Source organism: Corvus brachyrhynchos, unplaced genomic scaffold (assembly GCF_000691975.1).
Source record: "Corvus brachyrhynchos isolate BGI_N302 unplaced genomic scaffold, ASM69197v1 scaffold14, whole genome shotgun sequence".
In the NCBI taxonomy this organism is placed as follows: domain Eukaryota; kingdom Metazoa; phylum Chordata; class Aves; order Passeriformes; family Corvidae; genus Corvus; species Corvus brachyrhynchos.
In genome coordinates this window covers 7,194,244-7,218,635 of record NW_008239110.1, presented here as the reverse complement: position 1 = coordinate 7,218,635, position 24,392 = coordinate 7,194,244, and the positions used below count along the sequence as shown (strand labels likewise).

At 45.2% G+C, this 24,392-nt stretch overlaps 1 long non-coding RNA gene across 7 annotated transcripts in view; it reads left to right on the top strand.

Moving 5' to 3' along the window:
• Window positions 1-24,392, top strand: part of LOC108447991 — a 46,888-nt gene extending 22,496 nt beyond the window's left edge. Inside the window, exons 3-6 of one of the 7 annotated variants that reach the window (XR_001863738.1) lie at window positions 431-5,104; window positions 9,190-9,351; window positions 19,788-19,837; window positions 22,770-24,392. This is a non-coding gene — a long non-coding RNA (uncharacterized LOC108447991). Of the gene's footprint in view, window positions 1-430; window positions 7,405-9,189; window positions 9,352-10,468; window positions 16,458-19,787; window positions 19,838-22,769 lie in introns of those variants that run through there. The other 6 variants (XR_001863740.1, XR_001863735.1, XR_001863739.1 and 3 more) reach the window with 6 other exon arrangements.

Here is a 24,392-nt window from a genome sequence, read left to right as displayed (position 1 = left end):
CTAATGGGATACATTTCATAATACATCAGCAAGCATAATACTTGTTATTATCATATTTTAGTGCCCTTTAAAAATTACCAACCTGTACTGGGAGGATGGGGTAGTATGTAAATTGTACATCATAAAGACAGTAGGGCAAATTCTTTGTTCTTTGATAATCACATTTTATAATTAGGGATTAGGGAGATGAAGTTAAAAAGTATTGGTGTGGGGTTTTTTAACCAATGTTTTTCAGGGGATGAACAAATGTCCAACAGTAAACATTAGGTGTTATGTGGAATTTAGATGCTGTAAACCTCATCCTGCTCTGGTACAAATCTCGCTCAGGTTTCAATGTTCACAGGCTGGGAACACAACTTCTCCTATCCTGTTTGGATAGCTGCTGTTTTTTCTCCTGCTGATGCTTACTCCTCTGATTCTCTATTTGTAGACAAGACAGAACCTCAACCCATTGGAGAGGAAATGAATGAAGAAGTCCATGTGGACCAACAGGAGTAGTAGGCACTGACACTGAATGACATCTTGGGATAGCATTGAATGTACATTCAAAAGAAAAGTGATGAGGCCATTTAATCAATAAATGTAATTGCAATTTTTGTCCTTTAATCTTTTGATAACAACTCTTTGTGCCTGAGACACAGAACCAGTCACTCTAGGTCACTCTTGGTCACAGGTGGGATAGTTCTAGCTCCTGAAAACCCACAGGAGCCATGCTAAAAGAAACAGACTTGGAAGATTGATCTGTGGCTTAAAAAAACAAACTATTTCCACTTATACAGGCTCATGGATTCTGGAATAAATAAGACTTGTGTCCTTCTCGACTCCTCTGGGGACTGTGTACGTGGAATGGTGCATTCCCTAAGTTACGGCAAAATGGAGAGCCCAGCTCTGTACCAGGGAGCCCACCTCGACCTGCTCTGCCACAGATCTCCCCTTTTTGTATCCTTAAATGTTCCATCGATTGATAATTTCAAGTGAGAAACTCGCATTCCAGAGATGTCTCCGTGCAAGTACATTTAAAACACCAGGCAATTTAAGTTCGCTACAGTGCAATGGTTTGGGGCAATAAAGACGAAAGGTTTTTGTTAGTATATTGAAGTTGTTACAGAATAGAGCTTGGTTATAACACAATCCGAGATGTCTTGCGGGTTCTGTTATGCCTTCTTACACAGTAAGTGAATTAGCAAAACGGCCTGTGAAGATTCCTCTTGAGCATTTCTTCACTCTTCTTAAAGTGATACCAAGAGGTCTCCTTGCAATTTTTAATTATTTTCTAGCCCTCCAGTTGAAGGTAACAGATTTATTTATTGTAACTGATAATAATGAAAAGATATATGAACTCTGAGCCTAGTTTTGATTTTTTAAAAAAAGTGTTCCGATCTGGAAGAAGTCTAGATTCAAATAAGTCTAGAAAAATTATGCTAGAAATTGTGAAGTTAAAAAAATTTATTTCAGCAACATAAATCATTTGGGTTGGAAGGGACCTCTGGAGCTCTCTGATGGTACAACCCCCTGCTCATAACTGGACCAGCTTTTACACTAGCTCAGGCTCCATGGTGCCTTGTTCAACTGAGCTTGAATATAACTGAGTTGGGGGGTTTTATGCATTCTCTTACTCTAATAACTTGCAAAATTAGAATTCACTCTTAATGTCTGAAACAAGGATTGCCTGACAGTGTAGGAATTTTGCTTCCAATAGCAAAATTTTGTTTGCCTTTGGAATTCCTTGACACATCTCAATAGCAAAGAGAAATCTAAAAAATCACCATTTATAATCCTGTAGAAATAAAAGCATAGAAAAAGTCAAATCTCATTATTTTTAAGGCAAAATTGAAGTTATGATGACATTCTTAGCTGTGAAAATTCATACATTTCTAAGTATGAATTTAGATACATGGAAAAGCTTCTATGCAAAGTCATTGGGAAAAAAACCTCAAACAAAAATCCCTAAAATATATTAAATTTATTGTGTACTTTCACAGGTTTTTAATTTACAATCTCACATGTGTGTGGCAAAACTGAGTGCTATTCAGTGGACTCGTTCTGATGACTCAAATCTGCTTTAGGAAGAGGACTACACAAAAGAAAGGTTACTTTTTTCTCTGTTTTTAAAAATTTTGTCAAACTTTTATAAAAAAAAGTGTTGTTGAAATTTTGAGGGTTTTTATAAGATACCAACTATGTCAGACCTCTCTTCAATGCTGTTTAAAACAAAAGCATCTGAATTAGATTTTCCAGCCTTTTTGTTTGTTTTTATTCAAGTTCTGCAACTGTTAATGTAAGTATTTTTTCTCTTCTAACTAAAATATTTTCGTTTTAGCTGAATGTCCTACTTCATCTCCAACACTCCAATGCCATCTGAATGAAAGGATATTTTATCAGGCAGCTTGCACATTCTGGTCAAGGACACAGAAGCCTTATCCAATGCTCTGGTCTTACAACTGCCACTCACGTTATTCCTTATGCTTTCCTTCCTACCCTTGTCTGTTATAACTCCCATCTTTCATGACACAGGAAATGTAAAGTAAATACGGCAAGGGAGATTCTTCATTTTTGTCTGTACCAGGTTGTCTTGCCCACACACATTTGGAAGGATGAATAAGTGAAAAATGTTTCAACTGTCCAGGCTTCCCATCACATATAGTAATGCCATTGCATTTATAGTATTGCCAAAAAGACATCTAACTTGTGTTTAACTTCTGAAAACCGAAATGTTGCAGCTTAAACCACCTTTCACAACATTTCTATATAATTCACTTCTTAGAAACCCATCCTCCACAAAAAACACAGAGGAGTAAGTAGGTCTTGAACTGAAGACCTGTCCAAAACATTTTCAAGGCTAGAAAGAGAGAAGCGAGGCATGGGATCAGGGCCATCTCATGTGAGAGCTGAAGCTCAGTGCTGGACCAAATCCATGACAGCTACAAGTTGTCCCAGCTCCACTGGCTGTTTAAGCACGGCAGTTTCCACAGAGTGAGAGTGCTGGTCATCAGCGCTCTGGTTTGGGGGCTGCTAAGTCTACGTGCCCACCTCCTGTTGTTTCTGCCACCTGTTTTGGCAGAAACAACTAAATAAGTTTTGTGTGTGTGCCTGTGTGTATTGCATAATTCACGATCCAGACTGAATCCAAAATATTTGTATGGCAGCCCGCCCCACATTTGCTTGGTGGAGCTGGAGATGCATGCCAAGAGCAGCACCAACAGCTGGCGGCCCAGGATGCTCCGACCCCTGGGCTGGAGACACAATCCAGAGACTGTGCAAGTAAAAAGGGTCCTGTTTTTTAAAATCAGTTCTGTTAGGCAGGTGAGGTTTGTGCCGGTGAAAGCAAAGCAAGGGGTCACTTTCAGCCCAGATACTGACCACCTCTGCTACCAAAGCTCTGCAGGTCATTCATTTCTTGCAGCATTTTGGTGGTGACTAGGAAGCATTTCACAAGTCACTGCTGCTGTACAGGTGGAACCTCAGCTCAACCACACCTGAGAGCAGCAAGGTAAGGACTTGTAGTGTTTTATGGACAACTGTAAATGTTCATTTGCCTTTCAGTGCTGCTTGCAACCCAAGATTTCATTTGAGCTGGTATAATATGCACTTGCATCATTAACAATTACCAGTCATTGTTCCATTTGGATTTCTCTTGCTAATTAGATTCACTCCGACAATCTGTATGGCCCATAAACACTACCCCAAAAGGAGAATCTTGCCACAGTGAACAGAATGGAATATGAATAATCAGTTCAATAATTGTATTTGGCTTAGCTTCTCAACACCAACATGTTAATCAAGAGCCTGCCAGGGTGCTGCCTGCGGGAGAGTCCCGCTCTGCTCCTGACTGCTCTCGCGAGAGGAGCCAGAGCTTGCCTGACTGCTTTGCCAAGGCTGCAAATGCCGTGTGGGCCTTGCACAAGCGTTAAGAGCCGCCACTTTCAATTCTTGAAGTTTTGCATGAGCATCCAGCTCTTCTCTGGCTCACTCACTCTTCTCTCACATTCTGCCTTTCTCTCTCACTCCTCTCTTTAGAAAGGCAGCAGTGATGGAGACAATTTTAACTCCTAGAGGATCTGAAGAAATTCTGGCATGTAACCTTGCAGTCCCTCTGTAAAAGGCCCTGCAGCCCCGAACGCTTCTGCTCCCCTTGCTGACCTGAGTATTTGGGCAACAAACCTGGGCTGGAAACCATTTCTTGGCCACTTGCTGGGCCGTATCTGACAGCCCACTACAACAGCCTCTCTCCCAGTGCATCTCCAACAAAGGCAGCAATGTAGCTTCCAGACCCAGGTTGCTTTATATCTGACTGGCCTGAGGCATATCCAGAGGGTCAAGTTCTTCTCGTACCTGTTTGGTTAGACTTCACCTTGGAGCCCTTCTGCAAATTCCCTTCTCCACAACACATGCATGAAAACTCTGGTAATTGCTAGGTAGAGCAAGATGTAGTTGGTTGCTCTGGCTATGAATCATGTAGACAGGCAGTTGTTTTTATTCATTTTCTCATTGCTTTTCCAAGCTTTAAGGGAAAATATTAAATGCAGTTGCATGCCACTGCAACTGCTCCTCTGTCGCAGGAGTCAGACCCCTGATGCTACAGCTCAGCTGCCAGGGACTGGGGGTGGAAGAGCTGGCAGCTCCTAGGACAGAGAGTTGAACATTGCTCCCAGGATCATTTGGTACCAAAGCACTGGGAGGCACCACTGAGCTTTTCTCCATCCCCCACCCTACCCCCACTTCTGCTTCTTGTTCCAGGGGCTGCTTTTGACCCTAATCCAAAGAAAATACATGTGGATATGCTAGTGGCTGGCAACAATGGGGGCTGGCCTTAGGCTGGAGCAGGGAGCACTTAGATACATGAGACAGCAGGAGGGTGCCTGTTTCATCAAACTCCATCCCCATGACCACATGCATGTGCTCCAGTAACTTCTTGTGGCCTCCTGGAAAGAATGTCTCCGGTCTCCTGGTCTCCCTTGCAGGTCTTTGCTGCTCTGCTGTTAACACACCTTTCCCAAAAAGAGGGGTGGGAAGGAAGGAGAGTTGATCTAGGCACTAATACTTCTTCTCCTCAGCTGGAAATACGTGCAACATCAGAATCAAGGTGGCAGCACACAACTCTGCTGTGAGTACCTAATGCTGATTTTTCTTTTTCCTCAGTCCTTTTCCCAACTGATTCACTCTCGGTTAATAGCAAAAGCCACCTCTGACATCAGTTTTCACCTGCATGACTCTTTGTCTTTTATTTGAATGTCACCCTCCTTTTATTACAGCCATTCTCAAGGTGCCCTGCTCATCCTGCCTGGCCTGCAAACCACCTCCATGCCAGCAGTGCCTCATGGCTTTGTGCAGAACATTTCATCAGCACAGTGCTCACATGGGCCAGGAGCATGCAATTAACGCAAACAGTGAAACAAAATTGGTCCCGAAACTCCTGTTTGAAGAACTCTCACAGATAACTCCTCCTGACCTGAGATTGCCAGCCTCAGCATTCATTGTCTCCTCCTCTTACCAACAACACAATTTCTCTAATAATCTATTTTGTCTCCACCAACATCAGTGGTTTCTCTCTTGACATCATAGAAAATACATTAAAGTAGTCTAGATAAAGGAAATCTGGCAGATATCACCTGTCTGGAAAAATAATTGTTTTATCAAAGAGAAACATCGGGTTAGTCTGGCAGGATGTGCCTTTAGTTGCATTTCATCCCATTTTTGATGTGCCTTTGCATTTTTAATTAACCTTCAAGGCATGTTCCAAAGCCCCGCACACCGGTGAGGTCAGAGTTACAAGGACGCCGAGGGTTGGCTGGATTATTTTTTAACCCTGCACAACTGAACACATTGTAATGGATATCCTGCAGTCACGGGGTCCATCTCTGACTTGGCAGATGTATAAAAACAGTTGCTAGTAGATGTGCCACCTCTCATGCTGGTCTTTCCAGAACTCCTCAACAGGCGTGACCTGCCTCCCCGAGAGGAACGCCACCTGCTCTTTGAGCACAGTAACAATTCTATTTCCATATCCCTGTTCCCATTAACCACCCTTCTTTTACCCCTAGGATTTGTCTTCCTTAAACCAGAGCAGAGGTAAAATACTCCTTTGATTGCAGGCCATGCCTAAATTATCTTTAATCTCATTTACTGCACAACAGTCTGACTTTGCTTTTTTTCCTTCCTTACATTGATTTTGAAGATGTTTTTCCCATTTTTTTCTGCAATGCTTTGCAAGTTTCAGCTCAGGTTTGCTTCTGATGCTTACACTAATATTTTTTGGCCTCTAAATGATAAAGTCTTCTTTCTGCGAGGCTCTCCAGGATTAACCAGAGAACTGAGCATCCCAGTCACGTGGAGTGAGCAGGCAGGGTGCAGGATGCCTCACCTCCACGCCTCTGCCTGTGCCTCCCCTGCACAGAAGCCTCCACCTTCTCCACTCGAGTCAGCTTTGCTGAGGAACATTGCCCCACTTGTCAGCTTGCCCGCTGGCAAACTGAGCCTCAGACGCACATGTATTTGTGTTTATTCTCCCCATTTGCTTCAAACAGAGAGAGCTACTTAGTTCAAAGCTCTGCTCTGTGACTAGATCTCTAGTAACTTAATTGCACATCAAAACAACATCGCCCTGTATGACTTCACTGATGAAGATGTTTGTTGGTTGTCATATCCAAGGATATCTGGGCCCTGCCATTGCTAGCTTGAAGCATCATTGAGTAATGGAGTCTCCTCAGATTGCCAAAGCACTGAACAAAGATATGAAAAATTTCCAAGAGAGTTTTTATCTTAGCCAAAAACATGAACAGCAGCTAAAGGAGCAAAGAGAAAGTGTACTTGTGACCCCGCTGCTTTGCTCCTGCTGAGTTTCAGAGGTCATGGGACCATCAGAAGTGCAAAAGCAACAAAACATTGCCAGAAACTTCTTTGCTAGTAAGTTTGTGCTTATCATCCTGAGGTGTTCTAAGGCATGTCAGAAAATGCGCCTCGCTACCTGAAGAACAGCAGTAGGCCAAGTCCAAAGGGTGTCAGCGAAGGTTTCGCGTGACTGATCTCTCTGGTGCGTGTGTGTTTGCACCCTCTGCACAAAGGACTGTCTGGCCTTGCCTGCATGAGGTTGGGATAAGTGTCAAGAGTGATTCTTTCAAGATCGGCTCTTAATTTCATCTATCCTCATCAAACACCGCTGTCCTCCAAATCCTGCTGGATGTGTCAGCCTAGCAGTTAAAGAAACTATTTTCTCCTCCCAAGAGCAGACACACCACAAGTGCTGTCATGTAGGAGAATTTCATAGAATGGTTTGGGCTGCAAGGGGCCTTACAGATCATCTAGTTGCAACCCCCTGCCATGGGCAGGGACACCTTCCACTAGACCAAATGGCTCAAAGCTCCATCCAGCCTGGCCTTGAACATTGCCAGGAATGGGGCATCCACAACTTCTCTGAGCAACCTGTTCGGGTGTCTCACCACCTTCACAGCGAAGAATTTCTCCTTGATATCTAATCTAAACCCACCCTCTTTCAATTTAAAGCCACTCCCCCTTGTCCTATCACTTCATGCCCTTGCAAAAGTCCCTATCCCGATCTCTTGTAGCCCCTTTTAGGCACTGGAAGGTGCTGTAAGGTCTCTCCAGAGCCTTCTCTTCTCCAGACTGAATAACCCCAGCTCTCTCAGCCTGTCTCCATAGGAGAGGTGCTCCAGCCCTCTGGTCATCAAACTGTACAAGGACTGAAGAAGTGAAGTCAGTCCATGCATCGTACAGCACACCCTATAGGGTGCTACAGGACACCAGTCACATAAAACATCTGAGATGTTCCCATCTGAATTTAAGCCTCAGCAGAGACACCCTGGCATGGCCAGCTCCACATCTCTTGTTCCACACTCAGCAGCCAGATGCGAAACAACAATTACATTGTGAAATGTCATGGGCCTACTGGGAAGCAAAAACACATCAATATTGCCTCCTGGTTGCATCGAGCCATGATGATTTTGCTTGACTGCATGCCTGGATGAAACAATAGAGAACACAAACAGAGATGGGGCCAGAGCTTGCCTGTGCACTACTTTTATCTTCCTGCCTTTCCAGTGCACCCATCGCAGCAGCGTCTAGGTGATAAGTCTGTCTCTTTGCAAAACAGGAAGACTGTGGGCTGGTTGGCTTCTCTGATGAGCTATAAATTACAGGGGTTTTACCTGGCTGCCAGCCTCGCTGTGCACTAGGTAAGGCAGGTGCTAATGCAGGGTGTTGCGGTGGCCGGCGATAGGATAATTACTGTTATTGCATTAGGAGAGAATAGCTGAGACTTAAGAGCCAGAGGGAAAAAGAGTCCCAGAAATTGGAGCACCGAAGGCATTGCTTCATGCACACAAAGGCGACCGACCTATAAATAATCTGACCTCTTTGTTCCAGTAAAATGGCACAAGAATTAAGACCCCGGTTCAGGAAGAAACTTAAAATGCATGACTAAACTCGGCATAGCTGAGCAGACCTACTGACATGCCGGGGGCCCGAAGGCATTTCTGCTCTGTGAGCCTTTGTGCTCACCTTCAAGAGCAGCTGCCGGAGGTGTCCTGCTGGCAGAGCTGCTTTCCAGGGGCGGTGGGGGGCAAGCTTAATTACTGCAGGTAAAGGTGCAAAAGCCAAAATTCAAGTGGGACTTCTCAATAGTCTCTACTCTTCCTCTGCTTTCTAAGTTACAGCTAAAGAAAGAGACTTCTGTTAACTTCAGTTACCTGATAGTAGCTAGCAATTTGAAAATGAAAAGCTGACATGTAGAGCAAAAATATGAAGTGTTAGAACATGAGCCTAACAAATGTACCCCGGAAATTTTCCAGTAAAACAAACCCAAAACAAATCAGGGACAAAAAAAAAAAAAAAGGGATTAGCCAGAAGCAGGGCAGGTCATCTCTAGGTTAGCTTCACCCTGCATGTGTATCATCTCTCAACTTTTGGGAGAAAACCCACCCAAAGATGTGCTTGTTCAAATTAAAAGGCTTGTCGTTAGGCTCAGAAAGCCCTTGGCAGCCTTGATAAAGTAAAACTAGAACTACTTGTGAAAAGAAAGCTTTGATGGTTGCCTGAGGTGGGGAGTAGTACCATTTACAAATATTTTTCTCCTAGCTCTTGATCACAGAGACTTAGAAAAATTATACCTGAAAATTATTAGTAAACATAAATATATTATAAACCCTTCCCTGCTCTTTCTTTTTATCTTTGCAGCAGAGAGAGAGTAAATAACTATTTTCTTCATGCTGGAGGTGAGGAGTAAGCATGGAGAAGGTGCAAGACTGACTCAGCAGCACCCACCACCAGCCCCCGGCCTGGCCCCCTGTGTCTGGGATCCACAATAAATACACGTGTCCCAGGGAAGACATATGCAGGGTGGGTGTAGGAGCCATTCTGTTTCTTGGGAGGTAACAGGGTTTGGTAAGGAAACTTGAGTCCAGTGGGGTGTCAGACTTGATTGTGTGCTACTGGTTCAGCAACTTAGCAGCTGGCTGTCAAAACAATAATCCAGCAGCCTTTTTCCCAGGTGAGGGGGAAACAACAGGAAATGCAAAGTGATCTGCCAGAAAGTTTGCAGTGGACATTTGGACAAATGCAGGAGGTCCAGCCACTCTCATTTGTGCTGTGAACACCTGGACAGCAAGGAGCTCTCGTGCACACCTGTTCCTTTTGCCTGCACTGTATTTTGTTGCATCCAGGGACACTAAGGGTGAGGAAAGAGCCACATTCTTCTCTTATGACTGCTTATCCCGATCCACAGCACATCTCCACCGGCCTTCCCCATGCCCCACACGTATACACAGCCCCTAAAGCAAGCATGTTAAGACTGGAAGTGTAATCCAAGCTTGCATTATAATTCTTCCTATGTAGCTCAGTCATTAGTTACTGTGGAACAGTTAGGAACTAACAGGTCTAGCAGAGAGAGATGGTGTTTTCTGGTGGCTTTTTCCAAGCTCCCAGGACAATTTTGGCTGTTGTCCTGAGTGGCTCACAGCCCCGTCACGGTGTTATCTGTCAGAAACTCAGCAGCCCAAAGCTCTGCAGCCACAGAGGCGTGTGCCCTGTGTTTATACCATTTCCTGCTGGAGCCATGATGTTAAAGGCCGTACTGTCCGCCTGTTTCTCACGCTCCTCCTGTGTGCGTGGCCCCAGTGTCCCAAAGAGTTGTCGGGTTGCAGAAGAAGCCAAGAGCCAAAGTTCATCTTTTTGTTCTGAGGCAGCACACTGCCTGGCACAACTATTCCTGGTCCCTGACTCAGAGCACAACCATCTTTGAAATAAATAAAATAAAGAAGGAGAACATCTCTGGGCCTATATTTGACACTTGTATTCCCAGACCACTTGGCTTTATATAAACATACGAATTGGTATGGTGGTTATTTTGACTCATCTGCTTAGCAATAATTTTATTTTAATCAATATTTATTTAACTCACCAGCTAGACAAAAGCTCCCTAATTTCTTCATCTTATTTAATTGATGTTCCCTGACAGAATGAAGCTAGGCTGGATAAGACAGTACAAGCTGTGCCAGTCTTCTTTGGTTTGCATCTCTTTTAACAAGTCCTGTGACTGTCGCAGAGCCAAGGCACATCTTACATCTCGCAGAGGAATTGGGACCATACGTGGCTGTATACCCTGGGACAAGGAGCCACGAAACACGCCAAAACAATAAGTGTTGACACAATAATTAGCATATTGATTCTCCGTGCAAATTACCTCTTCATACATTGTACAACACTTTGCATTTTCAGAGGACTTCAGAGGAGCCTGGAGTTTCTTACAGGCACCACAATAATTAAAAACACGTCTTCAGTTGTAACATTAAAATACAATTCTGGGTGAAAGATCATAGAAAGAAACATGCACGTTGTGCAGATAAAAATGTGTGGGATGCATCTACCTGATACCCCCACCCCCAAACATGCACCATAAATTATATTCCTGAAGGAGCTTTCAGGCCATAGATATTTCAGGCCTTCTTAGAAGAACATTTTGCTTTTTATTTGAAGGAAATTATCTGTACCTTGTGTCACCTCAGCCTCATGCCAAGGGTGAGGAGTGGCTGCAAGTTGAAGGATTGAATCACAAAGCTCAATCTTAGCCCAGTACTCCACTTGCCTGGAAAGAAAGGTTCACTTTAGCAAATGCTAAAACAGACTGGCTTTCAGAGGAACTAATTTTTCAAGCTCAGTCACAAGTGCAGGGGGAAAAATGAGCTCTCACATTTATGTCAGTGGAGTCCCACAGAAACTATGACTGTGAAGTCAACACGTGAAAAAGCTTACAGGAGCAACCTGTAACTTGCTGCCCAGATTGGTTCATGCCCAGATCTCTCTGCCAGCATTTAAAGTCTTTGTAAAATGCTGAAGTGTAAAGGGTAGCACTGTCTCTCAAGGCCAAAGTCAACTGATATTAGGAATGGGTACAGTAATTTTACAACCATTAACAGCATTAATGACCCTGTAAGCCAAGACAGAAAGCTGCCAGAAAGACTCAGAACTGCCTCTGCAATGAGGAAAAATTGCCTTGCCTCCACAAGCATACTGCACTGTTGTAAAAATCAGCTAAATATCTCAACTGCAGGCTAAGAGGGCAGAGCTGTCTGCAGTGACAGAGACAGATCCCATCCAGAGACAAATGTGACACCATGAAGCACCCACCAGGACACCTAGATTTGAATGTAGGTCGAGATACATCAGAGCAGGGTGGTGAGTCCTACAAAGGGACCTCTTCATCACTGCAAAGTTTTAGGAGCAGGTCACCATCCTCTAATGGAGGGTCCTGAGGTTCATCGAGAAGACCAGAGCTCATAGATGGTGCCTTTCCCTCCGGCAATGCCCTTTTTGTGCTCCTCACCTGTGTTGCCACCTGCTCACACTGCCACAGCCTCTTGATGGAAAAATACCAGCTGCCAGCACATTCAAGTGCTTCAGGTAAGGCTTTGAGAGGGGGCTTGGAAAAGGTCTTGGAAAAGGTCCAGATCCCACTCCTAAGGGCTCCAGGAGACAAATGAAGAAATCTCACCTTCTCCAAAGGCACTCAAGTCTGCTCAAGATTTGTTCAAGCTTGATTTTCTACACAAGCAAGTCATACAAGGTCAGATGCTCCCTGTACAGCAGCTCTTGAAACCATTGCCTGGTTTTGGTCAAGCATGGCAGGACCGAGGATCTCTGTGATCACCCAGCTCCTGGGAGTTTTCATGCAAACGTTACCATTTCCTGGTTTGCACAGGAAGGTATGACCAGAGGAGTTGGGGGTGCTGGCAGAGGACATGGAAGTGCATATGGATTCACTGGATGTCTGTTCCCCACAGCAGAGGAGCAACTGATTACAGCTGGAATCATGGGACATGCCTGCTCCAAGGCCAGATCCTGGCTTCCAAGTGTGCACATCCAGAAATGAGGGGAGGTCCCAGCCCTGGGGGGTTGAGTGGCACCGTATGAAATAGCTTTCATTCTGGTCGAAGTGCAATCCAGCTCCTCCACTCTGTGCCCCAACAAGTCCTGGCTGTTGGCAAAAGCTGCCATCCTTGAAAACTGCCCATAATTGCAGGCTTTCTGTGCTCAGAGGGAAAGGGGAGGGACTGGATAAAAAAAACACCTCGAGTCTTTGAAACACAGAAAACATGTCCGAGTCGGTTCAATAGCCTTTCACAGACTCAATAAAAGATTAATCAAATCATCCACAATGAAAGCAAGTTTGGCATCCTTGTCCCTGGGCTAGTGGTAATGCTTCTGCAGTTTCTTACAGTTGATGCTATTATTCAGGAAAGGCCTCAAGTACTGTCCTGTGGGGGTGATAAAAAACCCACCCCAAACCCAAAAGGATGCATGGGCAGAATTGGGATAGAAATTTTTACTTTTTCTGCCTGTGAACAATAATTCATGCAGTTAGTGCTTTATCAGAACTAATTCAACCCAGTTTTTCATTTAAACTACAGGAAAGCAAGTTCAAGTAGGTTTCTCTAACATAAAGGATATCTTTTAACCCAGCTTTTGCTCCTGTTCACCCCACCCCCACCCAATGCTATTAAATGGCTTGAAACATGACACAAAAATACATGTCTTATCGGTTGGCTTCTCTCACTATAGCAGCCCTTATCAACATTCAGCAGCCCTATTAATGCAGTCCCCTGCAATCAGCATGAAAAAGTAGCGCTCCACAGATCTCTGATCCTTCCCTTCCCAGTATCATAGGCTGTTGCTGGATACTGAATAAAGAGTAGGAGCTCTTTTTATGCCAGCAGTTTGCTCCTTTACATCTGGCCTGCATGCCCATGGTCCACAGCTCTCACAGCTTGCTCCATGGCAGACCCCTGAGCTGCCAGTCTCGCATGAAGCTGTCCTTCCCCGGATGCAGCTGCTGGAGCCCTGTCCCTGTCCCACTGGGTACCTCCCTGTGGCAAGGCTGGGAGAGCCCTGTGCTTATGCCCTGTGTCCAGCACATACTTTTAGGGGAAAGTTTACCTGTACAAGTATTACAGGTAAAGTAATATATTAAGTATATATTGCACTGCTAAATGCAAACTGCTCTGAAATATATCATAGATTTGCCTTAATCCTACACTGTGCTCTTGAGAGATGTGATGGAATAAAGTGCTAGAAAACCACTCCTCATGAACTGACAGGATTTTTGTAGAAAAGAACTGTGGAGACCCAAACCTACAGAGCCTGCTGCAAGAAGCAGGGCTTAAGGAGTCAAACTGTTCAGGAACTGGGAACTGGACATCCTCAATGGGCACTAAATTTGACTCACAAACCAGAGAAACCCAGACTTTGGCAGCTATATCTCTGTTCCTTTTAGTGCAGTATGTTTACCATGTTTCAGTCCTCACTGGATATATTGACAAGCCCTTTACTAACTTTTTCCTTGGATTATTTTCATTTCATGGATGATTGTATTTCATTTAAGATTCCTGAGAAATTACAAAATAATGTAAACAAGTGTTTTCAAAATTGCTTGCATCTCTCCTTTTCCCCCCATGAAACTGGGGTGTCCTTGGGATATTATACTGGACCTTAGCCAACAGACTGAGAAACAGGATTGGCAAAAACAAAGTAAGGATGTTGCAACATACCAGTTCAATCTTTTCTCTTGGGATTTTGAATTTGGTCTGGCCAGAGAGGTTGGCAGGAGGTGAAGGGGACAACCTCTCCACTTTTGCTCCACGAGAAGGCAGGCTTGCGAGGAGGAAGCCTGTTTTCAGCAAATGCCTCTTGGGCAGAGTTTACACCAGGCTCAAGAGGTTATTTGGGGTCCACAGGACACCCCAGGGCCATGTTTTTCCCCTGAGGCTTCATGGCCCTCTTTCAGGGCATGCAGGTCAGGTAGGGAGACACAATCTCTGCAGACGACTTGTGTTGCAAGACAGAAACTGCAAGGCATGGTTGCTAGCTATGAAAAACTATCCAGGGAGAAGGTTTCTCTCTTATGAAATGCACCTCCTGATCACCCTGCAGAAATTGTCCTTGCCCTTGCTCGTGCTGCCATCCCTCAGCTTTTCAGTTCTACCTTTGACTTCCTTACAAGCTTTCAGGAATGGCTCCACACGAGGCTGCTGAGCAGTGCCAGCTTTGCTGCCTTTCCTAAAATGTGCAGTTTCAATTAGAGGAAAAGAAACCCCAACACCTATCTCAGCTTCACAGTATTGGTGCAAATGGTTTAAACTTTACTGGGGCTTATCACATAGAATTCTAGCTAATCTAAGGTCAATTTCTATAGCCAGAGCGTTAGTTTATTATTCTTTAGTGAACTGTTTGGTGGTGCTATTGACATATAAAATAGTGAAATGAATGGTGGAATGATCTTCCCTTCAAGTATTTAGTCGTGTGCACAAAAGCAGGGAAGTTTGTACTTCCCTAACCATTTTGTTTCTCTATTTCCAACACCATTCTCCAGTGTCTGGAGAGTTACTACACATAAGAAAGAATAGTGCCACAGTTAAATAAAAGTGTATGTGCTTTTTGTACGAAAGAAGGAAAAAGCAGGTATTTTTATATTGCCTTTAAGAACTGTTACCAGTGTAGGAATGGACTAGATTTGGGCCAGTCACCTAGAGTCTAAACACATGTATTGCCAAACAATTCCCTTTTTCTAGACTTCTAGTTTGCATTAAGTTGAACATGAAAACAATTTCTTAACATTAAACTCCCCACTTGGTACAACTGCAATTCAAAAGGTGTAAACTACTAAACAATCTGTGGAGGGGCACTTATTTGGCTGTTAATCTAGGTAATCACAGGTTCTCAGTGCCCTCTATGGGAAACTCTTCTGTTTCTTACCATCAGCACACATTGTCATCTTCAGGGCAATTAGTGGTGATAAAGAAAACTGTAAGAGAAAACTTCTTTCAGAACTTTTGGCTTCTATGTATACAAGGCACTGTGTCTGTCATACGAGCATTCAGTCCATGAACCTTCACATTTACATGAGGTGAATACCATTTTCCTGGGGAAAAGGAACAAACTCCTCTTGCCAGTCAACTTATTAGGGTTTTGTCATTGTTTTCGTGGAGTGATTTAGGCATGACTGCGGAGCAGGCTCTTCAGGAGCCATACACGCATGGATTACACAACACACAAAAAGCTTGATAGTGTCATTACCACACCTCTGTTTTTTTAGATACACTTCCTCCTGCTTTTAGGTTGGGTCCAGTTATTCATAGGGAACACCTGGCTCTGCACAAGGAAGCACTAAATCCTTTGCCTTCAAAGCACACAGACAGCAAGGAAGGTCAAGTATTACTCAGGGATTTCTCACCAGATCTTCAGATCAGATCTCTTGTTTTTTCAGTAAAATGCAGCCCATCACTTTTGCATGTTCAGCTCTGGGGGAAAGGCCTTGATTAAACCAGTGAAGCTAAACCACCTCCCTGAATGTCACTGAAACAGGGAAGCATAAAAATCAACATTTACATGTACCATTGAGCAACTAATCCCAGTTAATCCCAACAGCCCCTGAAAGTCCCTTACAGTGCAGGACGGGCAGGGACCAGCCATCTCCTGCAGCCACGGATCATGCCAACAGCTTCACAGCCAGGAACGTCACCTCCTCATCTGGAGGCACAGGGTCTGCAGTCCCACGGCATGCCAGGAGTCCTCAACACCCCACCAGGGGGACCAGAGGAGGAGTCGGCCAGAGGGAAGTTCAGGATAGCCCTTTGCACCTTGTTTGTTTGCTCATTCTCTTCAGAGACTCTGAGCCGCCCACCGCCCAAAACACCAACACCAGCACAAGGGAGTAAGAGACTAATTTATCATTATTTGGAAGGAACTGCTCTAGTTTTACTCATAGGTAAGGGCAGTTGTAGATAAAAGAGCAACTAGGACAAGGACAGACCCCTGGCAGGTTTTTCTCCAGGTCTGTGCCCTGGGCAGGGCAGGCAGATAGGATCTGCAGCACCATAAATCACCTCACGGCAAAGGGAGAAGAGAAACGGATTGTGAAATGAACTGTAAAATAAACTTCTAATGTAAACATCAAACAGGCAGGGGGTTGGTTTTTTCTGTCTGGGAGCCCAAGTCTGGTATGATTTACTGGCTGACTACGCTGGGACCTTGTTGGGTGAGGTTACTGCTGGCCCTATTGCAGGGCAAGGAGGCAGCCATCACTCTTGTCTGCCAGCAGCAGAGGAGGCTGATGCTGCCATGAGCATCCTGCTGTCCTCTGGCGTCACTTGCTTGCTCAGGCACTGGATCTCTGCCCGCAGTTGCCATCACCAGCTGTCTGGCTCCTCCTGACCCAGAAAGACACCCTCCCAGACGCCAGCCTTGGTGGCCTGGCAGCAGTGATGGGGACACCCCAAAAGGCTTCAGGCTGCATCTTTCAACAGGGCCTGGGTTTTCTGATAAGCAGGTGCTCACCCAAAGCTGCCTCTCTCTGATATGTCTCCCACGTCCCTGCCCACTCCAGTCCTGCTACTCACAGTCAGTGGGGCTTTGCTGCTTGCACCTTTTCCTGGTCTGGCCTGTTGTCCCTCCCAGGAGGGCCAATGCGTGCCCTCAGCAGGGAAAGCAGGCCATCTCTGAAACAAACCTGATCTCCCGCAGGAATATCTGTATTTTCACCTGTATTTATATTTCTGGTCCAGAAGGACTCAGACTCGATGATCCTGAGGGGTCCCTTCCAACTCAGCACATTCTTGATTTTGTGGCTGTACTACATCTGTACCTCTCTGGGGTCGGGGGCGCACCCTGGCTCATGTGTCAGCACAGTGGGACAACATTACTCAATACCTGTTACAGTCAAACCAGCAGGAAAGATAACAGTTTGCAACTGTACATAGAGACCTGTGCCTCAGGTCGGAAAGGACAGAAGCTTTTTTTTTTTAGTCTTGTTTTAAAGCTGCTTTAACTCCTTAAGGCAAGTCATAGGAGCATGAGGTTAGAAGTGACCTCAGGAGATCATCCTCCTGCTCCGAGGCAGGACCAAGGAAAATCCAGGCAAACATTCTGCTCCCAAAAAACACCCTTAATGAAGAAAAGTCCACACCTCTAGGAAATGTGTTAATTATCCTCCTAGCTAAGAGAACATAACCTACATTTCCTGCAGATGAAACACGGCTATGCCCTCTCCTTAGTGGGTATGAAGGGGGGGGGTTTTAAGTAATTTTGTACATGAAGTAATGCAAAGGTATTTTGTGTCCCCTCTCAACTTGTTCTAACAAATAACATCAGCCTTCTCCCACTGGTCTCCATTCTCACTGCCTCTGCTTGATCTTGCTCAACCTGGCTCAAACATTCAGTGGGGCCCCAGTGCCACATCTCCACAGCAGGAGCTCAGACAGTTTCTGCCTAATTTTTGCCCTCAACACCTTTCCTCCAGGGCTGCTGCTTGTGCCCCACTTGGCATTTGGCAGCTGGTCTCTTTGCTCAGCACAGCACTTTGTCTACTGAATCTCACCTGGCTGATTTTCCCTCCCAGTTCCTCACGCTGGTACGTGGTGGCACTCCTCATTCTGCACGAGGGCCTTGCTGGGTGCTGGGCACGTGTCCTCCAGCTGCTGGGCTGGCTGATGCACCAGCACTCAGAGGCTGCTGCCAACTTTTGGGTTTCCAGGGCCCCAAGGCCATGGGCATCCAGCCAAGGCTGGGGGGGGTAGGTGGCAGAAGGCACCAGGGGACACGCGGGTGGTACGTGGTGGCACTCCTCATTCTGCACGAGGGCCTTGCTGGGTGCTGGGCACGTGTCCTCCAGCTGCTGGGCTGGCTGATGCACCAGCACTCAGAGGCTGCTGCCAACTTTTGGGTTTCCAGGGCCCCAAGGCCATGGGCATCCAGCCAAGGCTGGGTGGGGTAGGTGGCAGGAGGACCAGGGGGACAAGTGTGGCACAAGATTAGGTTCACAGAAGGAGGATAGAAGGGACAGTTGGGAGGGGAGATGGCATGCAAGTCCTACTTTTGGAAATGCACACAAGCAAGCTGATAGTTATTGAAGTGTCTTGGTGAAAAAATAGTTGCTATCTCCAAATTCCTCTTCTGTGGTCAACCACGTGTAGTTTTTCTGCCAGGTGGAAGGTGGAGGGGCTGAAAACTGACAATTGGCCAAAAATTTTGTGGGACAAAGTGGAGAAATCCCCAGGGGATAGGGACTGGTCGTTGTTTCCCAGCACAAGAATCCGCATCGCATAATGGCCTACAAAAGAGGGTGGGGTGGAGGGGATGCTGCTGAAGATACAGATTTTAACTGGGGAAAGTTATCCACCTCCCCTACTCATTTCACACTTCCACCTGTGCCTGCAGTTTTATCATACCTTGAGGTCCATACATGAGTTTTGTGTGAAGAAACCAGGCAGTCCTATCACTGGCAGCTGTGCTCTGAGCAAGGCTTAGCACATGCCCAGGTGTGGTTACAGGGCATCCTTTGCAGGTGACTGTCCCATGTGTGGGGGACAAGATCTCCAGGGTTTGTTTTGGGTGCTGTTAGCGGCTGCTGCAGCACCTCTGCTGAACATGGCCATGTGCAGTGAGGTGTAGGGGTCTGAGCACTTTCTCTGGTGAGGGACAACCCCATGTCTGCATACACAAAATCTGAGAGTAAACTGCTTAACACAAAGTACTTCAGCAGTTTGTCATAATTCAGGTTTCAGATAAGAGTGGTCAGAACAATGTAATTCTGCTCCATCTTTCTCTTGCAACATTTCCTTTGTCAGACCCTTATTATTATCTTATATTTCAGGTGCCAGATTCAACCCACATCTAACATTTCTAGTACAGCTTTATCCTCACACTCTCGGCACATGGGTCACGTCTGGGACAAGGCTAGACCAAAAAGAAATGTGTGTGAACTCTGAGCATGTGTGTGTGTGTAGATGTTAGACAAGTCACCTTTAGATGGTCTTTCCTCAAGCACGAGCTCATCCAATCTGCCTGTATGGTAAATTTGACCTTTAAGTTAGTCTTGAAATGCTGAACATGTGCCTACAGAGTACTGTCAATTATAGTGAAAAAGAAACAGATAAGCCTTTTGTTAGCTTATGGATGAGGTGATCAGCATAAAACGTTCAAATTCTGATAACCTTCAGTTGGAAAAGTTTGCAGATTCTTGATTCACTGAAGTATAGAAAATCAAAGTTTTTCAATTTTATTTTGCTGATTGTGGCCCAGGGAAGTATTGCAGGTCACAAGTGACACCACTGCCAGAGGGCAGACACCACTGACAACTCTGTAGCTGGTTATTTCTAGGCTGCACCTAAACTGTACAAAGCTAGTTCACAATATGCATTTCTCACAGAAAAACTTGGCAGAGCATGAACAAAGACACTTCTTAAAAGAACAAGGCATTAATCTCTTTCCCATTTTTTTGTCTGTAGGAGTTTGCTCTGAAGTGGTGAGCTCGTGTCCCTTTCAGCTGCCATACCTGGTAAGAGGTCCACAAACCATTTGGACTCTCAGCTCTACATCTCCTGACCTTAGTAGACCTTTGAATACAGCCATCAGACCACATTGCCTGCAAACTTACCATTCCAAGTGAAGCAGTGCTCAGGATTTAGCCTATGTTAGGCAAAGGTGGCCGATGCAGCTAGAGCAGCAAACTGTGTTCAGACTCAGGTGTAGCTGGAAGCAGCAAAACAAGGAGTGTTTCTTCCTCGTGTAGCTGGAATGGTGTGACTTGTGCTGGCAATGAGCTCTCACCAGGTAACTGTGTTACCTGGGCTTCTTGCTTAAATAAAAGCATCATAAAAAACCAATCATGTCCACAACTTACATAATTGACTCCACAAATGTTTTAATAACTGGCCTTAGAAAAACAGAGAATGTAAAAAAGTCATAGAATGAAGGAAAAAAAAAAAGAAGAAGAAAAAAAAAAAATTTATTTCCAAAGAAAGATTAATGGGGATTAAAAGATAGGAAGATCATTGCTGACAGCAATGGAAATCATTGGTGACTTTAGATATGGACTGAAGAATGATTGAAGGGAATGAAAAAGTGGTTCTGATGCCCCCATGGCATCGTATCATTCAAAGTGTAGCATTTTCTTAAGCCCTTTCCACTTGTCGCTTTATTTTTCATTCCTGTGTGCGAACATCTCTTGACATTTTCTCTGCACACATGGAGAAGCCCCCTTGGATGCATGGTCCATGAGATCTGTAAGGTGGGAGCTGGCCACTCCCTGGCTTCTTACACATCCATTTGTGTGGGAAAACCAAACCTCGAGAGTCTCCTGCTAACAGCAACATCATGTTGTCATCCCAGAGGCCCTTTCTTAATAATGGAACAAAGCTTTGGCAAGGAAAGGTGAAGACATTGTAGAAAAGCAAAGATGTTTAGGTAGGAGATTTAGGAGGCTGGAAATGTAGCTGCAGTCTCAGCCATGTCCCCCAGGACCCAGCAATTCAGGGCACTTTCTGCAGGCAGCTTGTCACCTTGACATCCTCTGGTGAAAAACTGAGTGAAATGGGCTCACCCTGAAGTGCTTGTTATGGGTGAGGAAAAGGGAAGAGAGGCTTTGCACTTGTGTTACTCCAGGGAAACTTCCCACGTGACCGCTCCTGTCCGTGTAACGTGGTTAGCGCTGACCCTTTGGTGACAACCACCTCACCCAGACTGCAGAGCAAACACAACTCCACTGCAAAGTGAAGACCCCCTGTATATCCACGCCTGACCTTCCCCTCTGCTACCTTCTCCAGAGGCAGAAGCTTCAGAGAAGACATCCAGAGGTAGCTGCCTTCCCCAAGAAGAGACTGAGATATCTCACAGCTCCGAAAGCCACTATAATTTTATAACTGGTCAGGCACAGTAGAATTTTGACTTAAATTGTGGCTTTTCCATGGGAGTCTGCTAGGCTGAGTGACGGTGCATGGCAAAAACTTCTGTATTAACGAGACAGCCTCGCCATAAATTTTAGCTAACAGATGCACACTGAGGTTGATAACACAATTTGATACTGCAAATATGACTCTCCAGAGAAGTGTGAATGACAATGGGTTTCATTTAATGAGTAAAAGGACTTTTTTTTTTTTTTGGTATGTCTTTTATGAATTGGTTTATTGCTTTCTAAGCAGTGACTTTTCTCCAGGACATTTGTCCATTAATTAGTTAATGGTGTTCAAGGTTGGTTAGCCTTAAGCAAGAGGAACCTAACAGAGATTTAAGATAAAGTGCTGGTGAAGTATGAGTTTTCTACTGAAACAACAAATGCAAGACAAATACCAGGCCAGCCATTCACAGCAGAGGCTTGGAAAGGCTGGACCTCTCTCTCATGGAGGAGAAGGTGTCAGGAGCACCTTCCTCTGCTGCTCTCCAGGGAGCACCTCTGAGGTGGCTCTGCCAATGCAGAATTTTCCTCCATCTTTTGCTTTGGAGGTCAGAGGTAGAGTACACCTGTATTTCTTAACTAGCACTTCCTAACCAATGCCATCCTTTCCCAAGGTTGTTAGGAAGAGCAGAAGGAACCACTGTCCATGCAGCAGGTGAATCCTCAGAGAGGGTACCAGATACCAGAGCGAGGTGCTGGCACTCACTGTGCTTTGCTCCCCCGATGTCCTCCCCATCCTCCCACACTAGACCTCGCTGCACCAGCCGTGGGATCTTTCAGGGTTCAGAGTGGCCCTCAGAGCACGAAGTAGAGCCAAAGTCTGACACTCCTGCAGTGCCAGGGTCCACAGGTGCCAGCAGCAGCCTCAATGCCCCTTGCAGTGAGCACTGCTGGAAGGCTAATCCCCGGGGAAAGGCAACACTTGGGAATTGCTCTGTGCTTTAAATTTCAGCAAAAACAAAGTTTTAAGGTACTGCCTCAAAAAGAGTGAAAATTGAGGGAAAAGACTGCTGATCAGCATTATATTTGTCTTGGAAATTGGAAATATTTTTATGAGATGTCATACATTTTTACAATTTTCCCCCATTTCACCACATGTCACTTGTAGGATATAGACATCTTTAAACCTGCATGGCATAATGTAACACTAAAAGAACGTTACAACAGTTACCCTCATTTAGGCCAGTTGTTCCTACTGAATTGGGACATTTTATCTCATTTTCTAGATTAAATCAGGTCCTTGGTATGTCATCAAACCATCAAAAAATAAAAGCAGGAGACGCTTTGTTCTAGTAAGTAAATGTTTTGACATATGCAAAACTGCTCATGTCATGAGTATGCAAAGAAAATCCAGGTGCAAAAATAAAAATTTCAAACTGGAGATTCTGAATTTTGTCAGACAATTCCAAAGTTTCTCAAAGATATAAACCACAGTTAAAAAAAAAGCGCTTACCTGGTGTTTTTTGTTGCTCTAGTGGAATTTTCTATGCTTTGTACTTATGTGATAAATATATTTTCATTTTAAAAAATTCCACAGGTGGAGCCAGTGGGAAAAAAAGCTCTGTGGGCTGGGTTGGGCAAACAGAGATGCTGTGAGACACTGCAGAAGCCGCAGGCAGTGGGATGAATCTGTGTAGCAGCAAGAGAAGTATCTGCTCCATCTGGCTTGGGCTCCACTTCATCCAAGACGTCTTCCTTTTGAACGGGGAGATTCCAGTCATGATGACTCCACCAGAAGAAGAGGTAGCCTCCCAGATTTACTTATCTCAGCCTTCTTGAAAGCACCCCTAACTTCCTTGGCAGCAGTAACCAAACAAGAGCTGTAAAATACTGTTTTCCCTGGTCTGGCTGAACTCACGACTCAGCATATGTGGTGGGGAGCTCCTAAAATAGCTCTCTATTGCCTCAACAGCCTCAGCAGCAACTTGAAAAGTCTTTTGCCTTCTGGGACAACTTGGAGAAGTTTTAAAATGTTTGGACTTATTTTGAAAGTACTGTGAAAGATAAGAATGATCTATTCCAAGGCTGGGTGAACTGAAGGTCACAGCTAAGGCATTGCACAACAGAACCAAGTAGGTTCAGCACAAAACTCGCTCAGGATTTGATCAGCTCATCTTCATTGCTGCTGCTGCCCCTGCCTAAATTCACGTTAAAGCTGAGTCCCTTCAAACTGGCACCTCACCGGTCCAAACAACCACACAGTTTGTTCCAAATACCACTGGGGCAATGCCAAGGCAGAAGGCAGAGGTCCTTCCCTGGCAGAGCCTTGTTGGAGAAGCCTTCTGAAAAAACCAGCGAAACAGCTCTGTTTCTGAGGAGAAGCTGTAGTTGCTGCAGGACAAGTGCACTCTCACCCTGGGAAGTTTAATGCACACTTTCTCCTGGTCAAAGGCTATTCTCTGTCTGGATCTTGTCATGTTTCAGGTTGTCTCTAGGACAAAACCTGAACAGCTCTTGCTATATTAAACAAGCGTTATCCCCAAACTGCTCTTTATTGCTGCAGTATTTCAGTGTAACATTCCTGTGGGCTCTGCACGGACAACATCGTGGTTTGTACCCTCAGAGTCACAAGAACCCCCCTCCCTCCTGTGAGGAAAGGCTCCCCTTTCTTGAAAATACAATTTCTTCCTGAAAAACGACTCCAGAAGATCATATACATCTGTGGCTTCCCATCAGGGTGGGAGAAGAGCTTTTTGTCAACATGTCTCTCGTTTCTGAGCACGCCCTCCAGTGCTTTGGCCAGAGCCCTCTGTCTAACTTTCTGCTGAGTCAGGCTGCTGGTTTTATTATCCCAAATCCCAAACGGGTGGTTTCAAGTACTCCAGGCATTTTTCAAAGACAGTCTGAACCCCAGCCAAGCCCATGGTGGGGGGTGTAACCCTTCTCCCAACCACGTTTGACTGGTTCTCTCCCAGGTCAGGCGAGCTGGTCTGCAGCTGCAGAGAGCAGCTGCCACCCCTGGGGACAACCCCCCTCTGCCTCCAGAATCAAGTGAACTTTGTGATTTCTTACCAGCAGAAGATGATTCCCCTGGGGTTATTTGGCCACCAAAACTATGCTGGCTCAGCTGAAGGATTGAAAGGCCGAGGCCCATGTCAATATGCATTGACAGGTATTAGTGGATGCAGGCTCAGGACCCCTTCCCCACCCCCAGGCCCCC